The following is a 12,746-nucleotide window of genomic DNA, read 5'->3' as shown; positions in this document are numbered from 1 at the left end:
CTCATAGTCAGTGTTGGTACTGGGCAGGTTCTCCGCCTCACTCCCCTCGCCCTCTGTGCCACTAGATTCTGCCGACTCTTCAGCAGTGGTGGCACCAGTGCCCGATCCCTCCTCCACGTCCATGCCAGTGTCTCCCTCGGTGTCCTCCGATGATGCTGTGGGCAAGGTGAAGAGACAGGAAAAGATCAGTCACCTGTATACATCTGACACATGAGTCCAAACAAAATAGGCAACAGTGCATAACAGGAAAGGCATCATGAGTAACATCAAGAATACTCCCCACATATGTAAGCTCTGCACTCCCCAGTTGGTTGACCCACCATGCCACTTGGAAAAAATGAAAATTAGGACACAACAGCAAATAACTTGAAATCCCAAGATCCTGAGAAGCTAGTGTCTGGGATCAGTTGAGCACAGCATGACTATGAAGGCATGCCACCTCTTCTTCACTGTGAACCCAACAGTAATGTCGCACCCAAGGCCAAATACCACATGCCAATGCAGAAGGTGTCCCCACATTCAGAAAGCTGTGAGTACTTAGGAAACCCCAAAGAAATACATTGTGATTCCTGGAGAATCACAACCGTTTAAACAATGGACATGTCTAGAATGTGTGAATGTGCCACTTTGTGAACAGAACACACATGTGTCTGTATAACAGAAGTCAGCACAAGGAGGTGCACACCAAACTACATGTACACAGTCATTTTCTGAGCTGCCAGACTCATAAAAATAAGCCACTGTTAGGCAGACATGGGGTATCAGTAAGTACATATACATGGCACCACGGTGGTCTGGATGACTTGACACTCGTAAGTTGGTATCGACAACAACCAAGGACTAACCCAAATGCAACCACACTGTGGGAACATGTATATGTATGAACTCTAAACAAGTTTTGTTCAAACTGTGCCCAGGACAATGAATAAGCTAATGGGCCTGCATTTGTTTTGCAAAAAAGCCTAGCTGTACTGTGGGGACACCCTCATGGCAAGCCAGAATGTACCCACAGATGTCAGCACACAAAGTCACAACTGTGTAGCATCTGAACCACACACAGGTGCAAAAAATGTACAAGCAGGATACATGATTGTCAAAAACTGACACAGGCTACGAAACAAAAACATTAAGCACTGGCCAACATCACAGGGGCACTGCACGGTGACTTTCTGTACTGCGAATTATCACACACAAGTCAGAACTGCCAATGAAAAATCAGGGTTGAACATGTACGCCCCTCCCACACACACCCACCCATACCTGAGTCAATGTGACTGATACCGATCAAGAAGTGACACCTCTTATTCATGGTTACAATAACTGTGCTTGAAAACTCGCTTCATTAACACAACATCACCTTGTAGGGATGGCAAAACATATTTGTCACAAACAACCATCAACAGATTGTTGTGAATAGCCACACAGGCACTGCCCAGTGTGAGTATGCACAAGCAAACTGGTGTATCCCTGTCCAGTGGACACATGTAGCACACATGTGAAAAATACAACCTAGGCCAGGGAAGAATGCCACAGAGGCAGGGCCATGCTGAACCCACAGTGAATGTGCACAGTGTTGGATGACACACATGATTAGGAGGGCAGGCTGTGTCAAGGGACTGTAGTGGGCACACTGCTCCATGGTCCTGGAATGAGCTGACTGTAACAGGAGCAACCGTCCCGGCACTATGCATATCTCCCACTCATGCACATCATGTCTGAGGCCACAACATTGGTAATGCATGCTGCAAGTCTGTTCTTTTGAAACCTCACACTCCTATGTTGAGACTCAGCATCAGTGCCAACAATTATGCACCCCCAAATGACTGAACAGGACAGGGCACAGGCAGACCACCCCCACACATGATGCTGAAAGCAGTGTGCACCTTAATTAACTGGCAGCCTAGATGACCATGTGCAATAGTGATAACACATAGACCAGGTAACACATGTCAAGGAGGGGAAGGGAGGAAGAACAGCACAGGTTGACTTGGGGGAACAGGATATGCACTGCACATATATACCCTGGCAGTGTCTCCAGGCGACTGAGCAGCAACAAAAGCTGGCGACACACAACAAACACACATGTAGCTACCCCCTTCCCGCTGCTGTAACTCCTGTATCCGCCTATCCAGGTCAGGGAAGACCACCGCCAGGACACACTTCATTTGGTGGGTCAGGGGCCGGCGCCCGCCATGCTTGCGGGGAGCCTCCTCCTTCAGCATGACCCGGGCGATCCTCCGGGTCCAGCACCGGATGTCCTGCCATCTCTTCCTCACTTGTGGCAGGCGCCGACTGCGACCCTCCACCGATTGAACGGCCTTGACGGCCTCCTTCCAGATCTTCCCCTTATGGTTGGCGGTTACCTGTGAGGATGACAAAGTGGGACAACATCACTACACCTGCACCATGTCACACAGACACACATTTTAACATCTTGGATTTGTTGAACAGGGCATAGTATGCTGGCAAGTAATAGCACCATAGTCATTGGGACATTTGCCACTGTGGATGCACCAATGCACTACATGGCATAGTAAGTACACAGGTGGCATGAGGGGTGCAAACCAATTCCTGATCATGGCACACACTGTGCATCCCAAGCAACACAAGGCTGATGGCCAGCACTGCAAAGCAGTCACATGCCCCAGGCCACTGACGAAAACGCAGCAGAGTACACAGACACACACAGGCATAGATCAATCACCTGCCATTGTCAACAGCGGATACAAAGCTCACTCTGCACATGTGCCACTTGTCAGGCTGGTGTCACAGGTGTGGGGCTAGCTCAGCAAGTCAGACACACAGCACGGCTTCCTTCTCACATCAGATGGGTCGAGCAGTTGCCTCCTCCATGCAGCTGTGGTGCAACACTCCACATAGACACTCACCCACATGACAAGGAACATTCACACACATCAATGTCCAGGGGGCGTACACATCATTTGGACACTCTCACCATAGCTCCACTCAACTCACACACATCTGTGGGTGCAGTCACCTGTCAGACAGGGGTGACCACTGAATCATGCAGGACAATAGAACAAGAATGCCCAAGAGGATTAGCCAGGCTGAATGTGCCATGCACTATGCAGTGAATGTCACAGTAAGCACAATGCAAGTGAGGAGTGCACACATGAACTACATCAAGCCCTGCTGTTGCAGGGATTCTGCTTATACACAGAACTATGCGTAGAACCCCAGGACCTCAGTGAGTTGTGGTGTACCAGAAACTCACCTCAGAACCCAGAACCCAGTATCCGGCTAGCATAAGTGTCCCATTCTTTATCCGAGATTTAGCTCGGCGGTCCCAATGAAAAGACAACCCAGAACACGCGACTCAGTACATACTCAGGAATGGTGGGAATCGGAAATACCTGTTCATATATTATTCTCACATCAGTCCACAACAATAATCAACAGAGACACGGTGTAAATAAAAAGAGTTTATTTTTATAGACCACGTGTCCTAAGATGCAGTACTTTGGCTAATACAAGCAGACAAATGATTAATATCAAAACCAGCAACATAGTTACAATACCATAGAATATAAAAGGGGTGATCATATTATAATGACAGTGGATACTACCACCTTCCCTTTACTAAGAAGCTAATATTATTATTATGCTAGTAGAAGGTCTCTTAGGTTTGAATAGGGGACCCCATACCTCAAAGATCAGCTTAGTGAAATCACATCACAGGAGCATCAGGAGTCTTCTCGCAGGAAGGCTCGTCTTCGGTCTGAATAATAAACATGATGTCTGTGATATTAAAAGCACCAACTTTCAGGTATGTGCAGCTGCGCGTGTATTATGGCTAAATAGTGGGTCGATCAACCTAGAGTGGAAAACATGCATTGTGTAATAATCCAGACTGTTTGTCACACCATGTACAGACCAAGGTCGCTGCGCAGAGCTTGGGATGGTAACAACAGATTGCTCTCGTGTGAAGCAAGTCTCGAGTCAGCAGTTTGTTTAAGAAATAACATGTAAACGCAGTGTCGTGTGCAAAAGCAGAAAGATGGCTTTCTAACATTTAACGTGGTTATGCTAACTTAACAATGTATATACATATGCAAGAAGAACTCACTACACGCCCCCTTGATCGAAGCACTATCCAATATGCAAGAAAAGAGAGAACGCAGAGTTCAGTTTCGTCAGTGCAGAACAAGGCGTAACCAATGCAGAGTTTCAGAATGCGCCAAAGTCCGAAACCACAAAAAATATAAACTTGGGTGTTTTTTGAAAAAAAATAGAAGTAAAAAAAAACTCAAAACGACCATCAGGAAGGAAAAAAGAAATGTTGTGCCAGGGTGCTGTTCAGTAGCATAGGCGCAAAGGACGACTGTCCAGTTAATCCATGAATGTATAGGCAGCATATGTGGCCACTGCTTCCAACAAAAAATAGTTTGCAGGGCCACTGAAAGTCTCAGCCATCCAATCCATCAACGAAAAGGAACATACGTGTTCATCAACCATCGGAGCCTCTAGCACGATCAGAGGGCACCCGGAATGTTCCTCCAAATAGCTCATAGCCAAGAAGTTGTAGGCAGCAGTTGAGATGTCCCAATTACCCAGGATACCATGCGCCGCACCACAGGCCATAATCCGGACACCAGAACAGGCCAACTCGTGAGACACTAAGGGCCTCATCAGTCGATCGAAATCCGGCACCGGAGACACCAGGTTGGTCAAGCACAAATCCAAAGGCCATTCAAAGGGACAATCCAGGCAGTGAAATACAGGTTGCACACAAGTGAAATAGGAATACCGGAAGGACAATCCATATGCCAGGCTTAAGGTCGCCAACGGCAGAGTTCCATAAAAGTCAAGCATCCTATCACGAAGAAGATGCAGGCGGGACAGGCGCTCGTGTGGCACAGAAGGAGCAGCCATTCCGGAGTATGAAAAGTAAAAGCAGCACACCTGCCACTAGCGCCAGAAGCAGCGGAACACCTCCAAAGATGCTCGAGAAAAGCGAATGAAAAAATGCCGGAATCACACCAAAGATAGTTTTGAAAGAGGTCACGAGACCCGAGCCCACAAGTTTAAAAAAATGAGCCAGGCCGGTCGTGGACGAGGCATTAAAAATAGTTTGGATCAAAGAGCCGAAATGTAGGGGGAGGTCAGTATTCAGAAGCGCCTGTACCTCAGTGCGCGTATTAGCAACGTGAAGGACAAATGTTTCACGAGAGGAGAAGTCAATGGCACCTCTTTTTGGGACAATAGAGCTCTTATTCGGCTCAACTTGTTGAACTCTGCTTTCAAGGTTGTTTAGACCGCCAATTTTGTTTTTGAAAAGCTGGCCGGCCATCCTTACCAGGAGTTTCTGCCTTACCCTGCTGCTTAGAATCGGGATTTTTGATCACGGGCTTAACTCCTAAAGAGCTACGACCCAAATCTCGATATGCCTCAGAGATTATTTTTGCAAATTCCTGCGGTTTGTCCTCTTCAGCAACTTTCTTCAGTTCATTACGAACCTGAAAGTGCAACGCATCACCCTTAAGGTTTCCCATTATCATGGTAGCCACCAGGCCAAAATCTCCGAGGAGCCGCATCCCCAATTCTATCGCAGACTCCGCTCCATGGTCCTCTTGAACCTGTTTAATAATGGAGGGCAGCTGTAACATAGACGGAGTGCCAAAGCACTGCGCGTACGTTGCAGCAAAAATCTTACCCCAGGATACACAATCGTCCATATGGGGAACTAAGTCTTTAGGCAAACTAATGGTGAGGATCCTGTGTTTCTCCACAGGAGTTGTATGCGGATAAACCGCCTCTATTTGGTCAAATTTTTCAGCAAGCCAAAAGGGATAATCATCCCTTGTGGGGGGGCGCTTGCCCATAACAGAATTAACCATAACAGGACTAATGACCACCGTGTGACGATCACTAGGTTGTCCCGCACTAACAGGCGCCCCCGCCTGTACAGTGCGCGACACATACTGCACTAACGCCCTATATACTGTTATAAGGGCAGTGTGTAGAACACGCAATTCATCCACCGTCACCGTGAGGTAACGGGGATGAGGCGTAAATCCGGCTAGTACCGGCCAAGTGGCCCCCGCAATTGATAAAGGGCCCATTCTCGGCGGTATAACCACATGGGGGAGGGCGCCATTAAACCAAATCTGATGTTGCCAAGCAGATATTGGTATCTCCTGTGTCCTATACGGCGCATAGGCGGCAGGCACGGCAGTGGCAGTGTAAGAATGAAATGTATTATCATTACCACTGACTGCCGGAATCGTCACCCAAGAGTAGAATAACTCAAAGGGATGAGCCGCATCGGCTCCCACCACAAAGATGACGTCCATGCCCGCGTCCGGCACTCCATACTGCGTCAAGTGACGTTTCAGTGCCGCACGGCTATGCGCCGCAACATTTATCGCCATAAGGACAAGCTACACTTCAAGTATTCAGTAGCACAAGGGTTCAATAACCTTTTTAATAATCAAGCTTGAAGGAACCTATATCAATAGAACTAGGTAGGTTTAAAATCCGTCAGACTTGTTATCCGGAAACAAGAATGAGGGTGCTGTGGACTAAATGTGAGCACTACTAAGGCGTTTCAACTCATAGACCAAACGTTAGGTGCGCCATGTTGCAGGGATTCTGCTTATACACAGAACTATGCGTAGAACCCCAGGACCTCAGTGAGTTGTGGTGTACCAGAAACTCACCTCAGAACCCAGAACCCAGTATCCGGCTAGCATAAGTGTCCCATTCGTTATCCGAGATTTAGCTCGGCGGTCCCAATGAAAAGACAACCCAGAACACGCGACTCAGTACATACTCAGGAATGGTGGGAATCGGAAATACCTGTTCATATATTATTCTCACATCAGTCCACAACAATAATCAACAGAGACACGGTGTAAATAAAAAGAGTTTATTTTTATAGACCACGTGTCCTAAGATGCAGTACTTTGGCTAATACAAGCAGACAAATGATTAATATCAAAACCAGCAACATAGTTACAATACCATAGAATATAAAAGGGGTGATCATATTATAATGACAGTGGATACTACCACCTTCCCTTTACTAAGAAGCTAATATTATTATTATGCTAGTAGAAGGTCTCTTAGGCTTGAATAGGGGACCCCATACCTCAAAGATCAGCTTAGTGAAATCACATCACAGGAGCATCAGGAGTCTTCTCGCAGGAAGGCTCGTCTTCGGTCTGAATAATAAACATGATGTCTGTGATATTAAAAGCACCAACTTTCAGGTATGTGCAGCTGCGCGTGTATTATGGCTAAATAGTGGGTCGATCAACCTAGAGTGGAAAACATGCATTGTGTAATAATCCAGACTGTTTGTCACACCATGTACAGACCAAGGTCGCTGCGCAGAGCTTGGGATGGTAACAACAGATTGCTCTCGTGTGAAGCAAGTCTCGAGTCAGCAGTTTGTTTAAGAAATAACATGTAAACGCAGTGTCGTGTGCAAAAGCAGAAAGATGGCTTTCTAACATTTAACGTGGTTATGCTAACTTAACAATGTATATACGTATGCAAGAAGAACTCACTACACTGCATGAGAGACATAAGCCATCCACCCCCCCCTGGGACCCACTCTAAACAACATTGCATGTCTGTCACACCTGGACACAATGCCAGAAGTGACAGACACAAAAAAGGTGCACAGGCAAAGGTAGTGGAGGCAGCACTCACCTGCTCCCCTGGTCGACCATACAGCATGGGTACCGTGGGAGGATCACATCCAGCAGGGCCTCATTCTCCTCCTGGGTGAAAGGCTGGGCCCTCTCCGCAGTCCTTGACATGGTGCCAGAGGGAGACAATACAGCAGCAGTGGTATCGACTGACATGTTGTGCAGGCAAGTGCCCTCTCATGGGTTCTGCCTGCCTTATATCTGCATTGCTGGCCTATTTCATTTACAGGAGTACAGAGTGATTGGTCAGACTCATTTGCATCCTACGTTTCCTCCAATCCCTTTAAACATGCACCAGTGACAGCCTTAGCATCTTTCGAATTTGCAGCATCATGTCAAGTCAACAACCACTTTGCAACAATGTATAATGTGGCCAACTGCTTTTTCCAGACCACATGATGTAAAGTTTTGAACTTGAAACTCGGTATCCATGACAACCAGCATGCATTTATGCCCTAATACTTGTCCCTCATGTGTCCCCATTGTAATTTTTAAATCCCCACACAGGTACGGCGCGTTTCACATGTACCCCTAGGGCACCATCACTACAGTGATACGGCCCGTACTCACGCGTTTATGGGCCGTACACGCGTGAGTACAGCCCCTATCACTATAGTTGTGTTACCGTAGGCCATAGTGATAGGGGCCTTACTCACGCGTGTATGGCCCGTACATGCCCGTGTACGGCCTGTACTCACGCGTGTACGGGCCATACACGTGTGAGTACGGCCCCTATCATAATGGCCTACGGTAACACAACTATAGTGATAGGGGCCGTACTCATGCGTGTACGGCCCGTACACGCGTGAGTACGGCCCCTATCACAATGGCCTACGGTAATACAACTATAGTGATAGGGGCCGTACTCACACGTGTACGGCCTGTACACGCGTGAGTACACGGCCCCAATCACTATAGCCTATGGTAACACAACTATAGTGATAGGGGCCGTACTCACGTGTGTAAGGGCCGTACACGTGTGAGTACGGCCCGTACTCACGTGTGTACGGCCCGTACACACGGCCTCAGAGCGTGTGTACTGCGTTTCACAGCTTACACTGGTGATAGGAGGCACACATGAAAGGAATGGAGGCTGTACATCAAGTCATTGTCAGTGCAGTCCTTCATGTGCAGGGCCTAGGTGTGTCAGGCAGTGATGTGGCACATGTCTCCTCATGTTGTGGCACAATAGATGTGTGATGAGCTGTTTACACATGTCATGTGTGATGGGGCACTACGTGGCGCACTTCCCCTTCACACTGTGCACATGTGTGCATGTAGTACAAACGTGTCAAGCACTGCATCACTGGTATGCCACAGTCACCAACACCCGCAACTGTCCCCTGATGGCAGGTACACGGATAATTTCACCTGACATGTAACTACCAGCGTGCCACGATGTGACTATGTCATGTGTGTGTCATGTGTTCCCATGAGCTTGCAGTTGGTGTTCCGTCAACTCCATCTGCTGTTGCAGCATCCAACATGTGTCTGTGTGCATATGTGCATGGCACACAATTACGCACACCATGCCACATGTGGAATCCCACGTGACATGTGTCTGCATGCATCAAACATGGTATTGCGACCTGAGGACATATCTGCATTGTCTCAATGTCTGGGTTATCAGCATTTGACATGTACCCCTTCATGGAAAGGTGTGTGATCTGCCCTTTTTAAATGACATCTGACCTGTGCATCTAGCTTCCCGCCTGCTGTCTGTATGAGATTACATCCTTCAAATGCAGCTATGTGGATGTCTGTCACTCCTGTAATGTGTCTGGCTGTTCACTTACACTGGCACACAGCTCGTTTCATAGCATGTCACGTCGACCTTGCAAATAAACTATTGTAGCTGGCTCTTCGTAGGAGTATCACCTTGCTGGCATACATGTGCTGGATGTATTGCACAGACCAGACTCTGGGCCCGATTCACAGAACTATCTTAAGACAAAATCCTAAACTTACTACCATTTTCGTATTCACAGAAGGCAGTTACTCATTTTGGTATTCACAGAAGACACTTACTCATTTCGGTATTCACAGAAGTTAGGAGTCCTAACTTTAGGACTCCTAAATGCCTTCTGTGAATACCGAAAGTCTTAAAATTAGGATTTTTCTCAGTTTAGGAGTCCTAATGTTTGGACTCCTAACTTTACTACTACTAAACTGAGAAAAATCCTAATTTTAAGGCTTTTGGTATTCACAGAAGGCATTTAGGAGTCCTAAAGTTAGGGGTCCTAACTTTACTACTACTAAATTGAGAAAAATCCTAATTTTAAGACTTTCGGTATTCACAGAAGGCATTTAGGAGTCCTAAAGTTAGGAGTCCTAACTATACCACTACTAAACTGAGAAAAATCCTAATTTTAAGACTTTCGGTATTCACAGAAGGCATTTAGGAGTCCTAAAGTTAGGACTCCTAACTTCTGTGAATACCGAAATGAGTAAGTGCCTTCTGTGAATACCAAAATGGTAGTAAGTTTAGGATTTTGTCTTAAGTTAGTTCTGTGAATTGGGCCCCCAGTATTTAGCAGATGTGTATTAGCTGTTGAACATGTGCTCATTTCATTGACATTGTTGTTGTGATGTACTCGCTCATCGTTATTCCTTCCAAATCTCTGCAGGGCACCGCCTCTCCCCCGACCAATGCCAGACCTGGGTGCCATGCGTGAACATGACTGCATCCGAAGATACCGCTTCTCGCAAGAGTTGATTGAGCGCTTGGCCACCCGGCTGGAACCACACCTCCAACCGCGACACAGGTATCCTACTGCTCTGACCCCCAAGATGAAGGTGATGGCAGCCCTACATTTTTTTGCCACCGGTACCTTTCAATTCACCATAGTTGATGTCGGTGGCATGTCCCAGACAATGTTCAGCCGTGTCCTGCATGATGTTTTAGAAGCCATGTTGGAGCACCTGGATGAATTCATCCATTTTCCCACTCGTGAGCAGTTGACAGGTGTCAAGGGTGAATTCTATGCCCTGGGAGGGATGCCTCATGTAATTGGGGCCATTGATGGGACATATGTGGCTTTGGTACCACCACAGGCACAGGAGGTAGCCTTTCGGAACCGCAAACATTATCACTCTATTAATGCTCTTGTGGTGTGTCTACCTAACATGTGGATTTTCCATGTCTGTGCCCATTTTCCAGGGTCAGCACACGATGCCTACATCATGAGGTGTAGCAGGGTGCCAGAAATGATGCTGCGGCTGCACGATGAACGAGCATGTCTTGTTGGTGGGTATACTCTGTTTGTCCTCTGTTTAGCGGTATCTTTGTATCTTACGTCATCTCCTGACCCACTTCTTCACATGATGTTTCCATGTAGGGGACTCTGACTATCCCAACATGCCATGGCTGATGACGCCTCTCCGCAATCCCAGAACAGCGGCAGAACACCGTTACAATGACGCCCATGGGCCGACCAGGCGTGTGATTGAGAGGACGTTTGGATGCCTGAAGAGCCAATTCCGGTGCCTCCACAAGACTGGCGGGTCCCTCCCATATGCCCCGGTGAAGGTCTGCAAAATCTTCCTTGTGTGCTGCATGCTGCACAACATGGCATTGGAGAAGGCAGTGCCACTCATCCTGGATCCCGATGGGCAGGAACATCCACCCATGGAGGATGAAGGGCTTGGGCACGAGGAAAGTGAGGAGGAGGAGGAGGACACCCGGAGTCAGCTCATCCGCAACTTCTTCTCATAATGGTGAGTCCCTGTGTCTGAGTGTGCACGCTTTGATCCTTGTGTGGCATGTGTTTCAATGTGTGTGTCCAGCTGACTGTGTGCTAAGTGACTTGGAGGTGTGTTCTGATGTGTCATTCAAGTGATGATGTCATTCCACACATTTTAGCATGGACACTAATTTGTTAAATTAGCATGGTGACAACATCATTCCTGTCGAGTACATATCCGTGTCTGCCGATAACTTGCTCTTTGCTGACTTGTGGTGTGTCTGTCATCCACAGTTTCTTGCGCATGTCGTCTGCTCGTGTCTTCGTTGGCCTCCAGCTATTCCTCATGAGTATTGCAACGTGTGCTGAATCAGCGTTCCATGCACGGACATGATGAAAAGTCATTTTGGGTAAGGAGTGCAGCAAGGCATTTTGTGTGTGGTACGTGTTTGGTTTATGTTGGGACTGCTCCTGTGCATGTTGTGTTACCATGCATACCTGTCGACTCACCATGGGGCACATGACATGTGGCATGGCTCCCATGACTTGATATTCACTCTTCCTGACAGTCATCTGTAATGTTTTGTGGAATGTGATGAAGGCATCAATGTGTGTAAAACGTCCCTCAGGAACATACGGGATGCTGATGGTGGACATAGTGTGGGACATCCCCATAAGAGGCTCAATGGCGAATTGCAGACTCTCCGTGTGGAGCAAGGGGTGTTTGGCTCACACACTTCACTTGTGTGCCAGCTCAGTAGGATTTTACACATCTGTGGGTTGCAGGGGGTGTCCAGTGTAGGTCCCACATGGTCAGAGGAATGACCTGTGAGTCTGTTCAAAAGGATGCATTTCCCTTAGTGTGAGCCTGAGTAATAAAGGTGTTCCTCACAGTCCAAGGTGCCTCATCTCTGTCAATGCTGGTCTCTTGCCACTTTGCATGCGGCATCTCTGGCATAGTTGTGAAAGATTGTGCAGAGGAGTCCATGTGTAGTTTAGCAACATGCATGCAGTTCCTCATGGATTATGATCCCTATTGTGCATGAAGTCCATGGTTGTGTATGTATTTTGGCATGTAGGTCCACACAATGGGCCATCAACACCTGCTGAGGGGAAGCGAGGAGATGCCTGTTGAATGTGTGGGAACCTACCGACTACTCGGCGCCACAGACGTGGTGGGTGACTCTGGGATATATGGTGGCCAAGCATGATATTGCTCAACTGTGGGGATCCCAGAGGTCCCCGACTATCTCGGCCTGGAAGGAACATATGGATTGGTGCATGTTTCGGGAAAAGGTGGTGTATGTGGCGAGAGGTAAGCCTGGGACATGGGTGAAAGTATGGGGCCCCTGGAACGCCTACCGCGGGGGAATCTGTGCTCCGCCGT

Source organism: Triturus cristatus, chromosome 3_1 (assembly GCF_964204655.1).
Source record: "Triturus cristatus chromosome 3_1, aTriCri1.1, whole genome shotgun sequence".
Taxonomy (NCBI): Eukaryota; Metazoa; Chordata; class Amphibia; order Caudata; family Salamandridae; genus Triturus; species Triturus cristatus.
The sequence above is the reverse complement of the archived record's forward strand: the minus strand, read 5'-3'. Positions refer to the sequence as shown.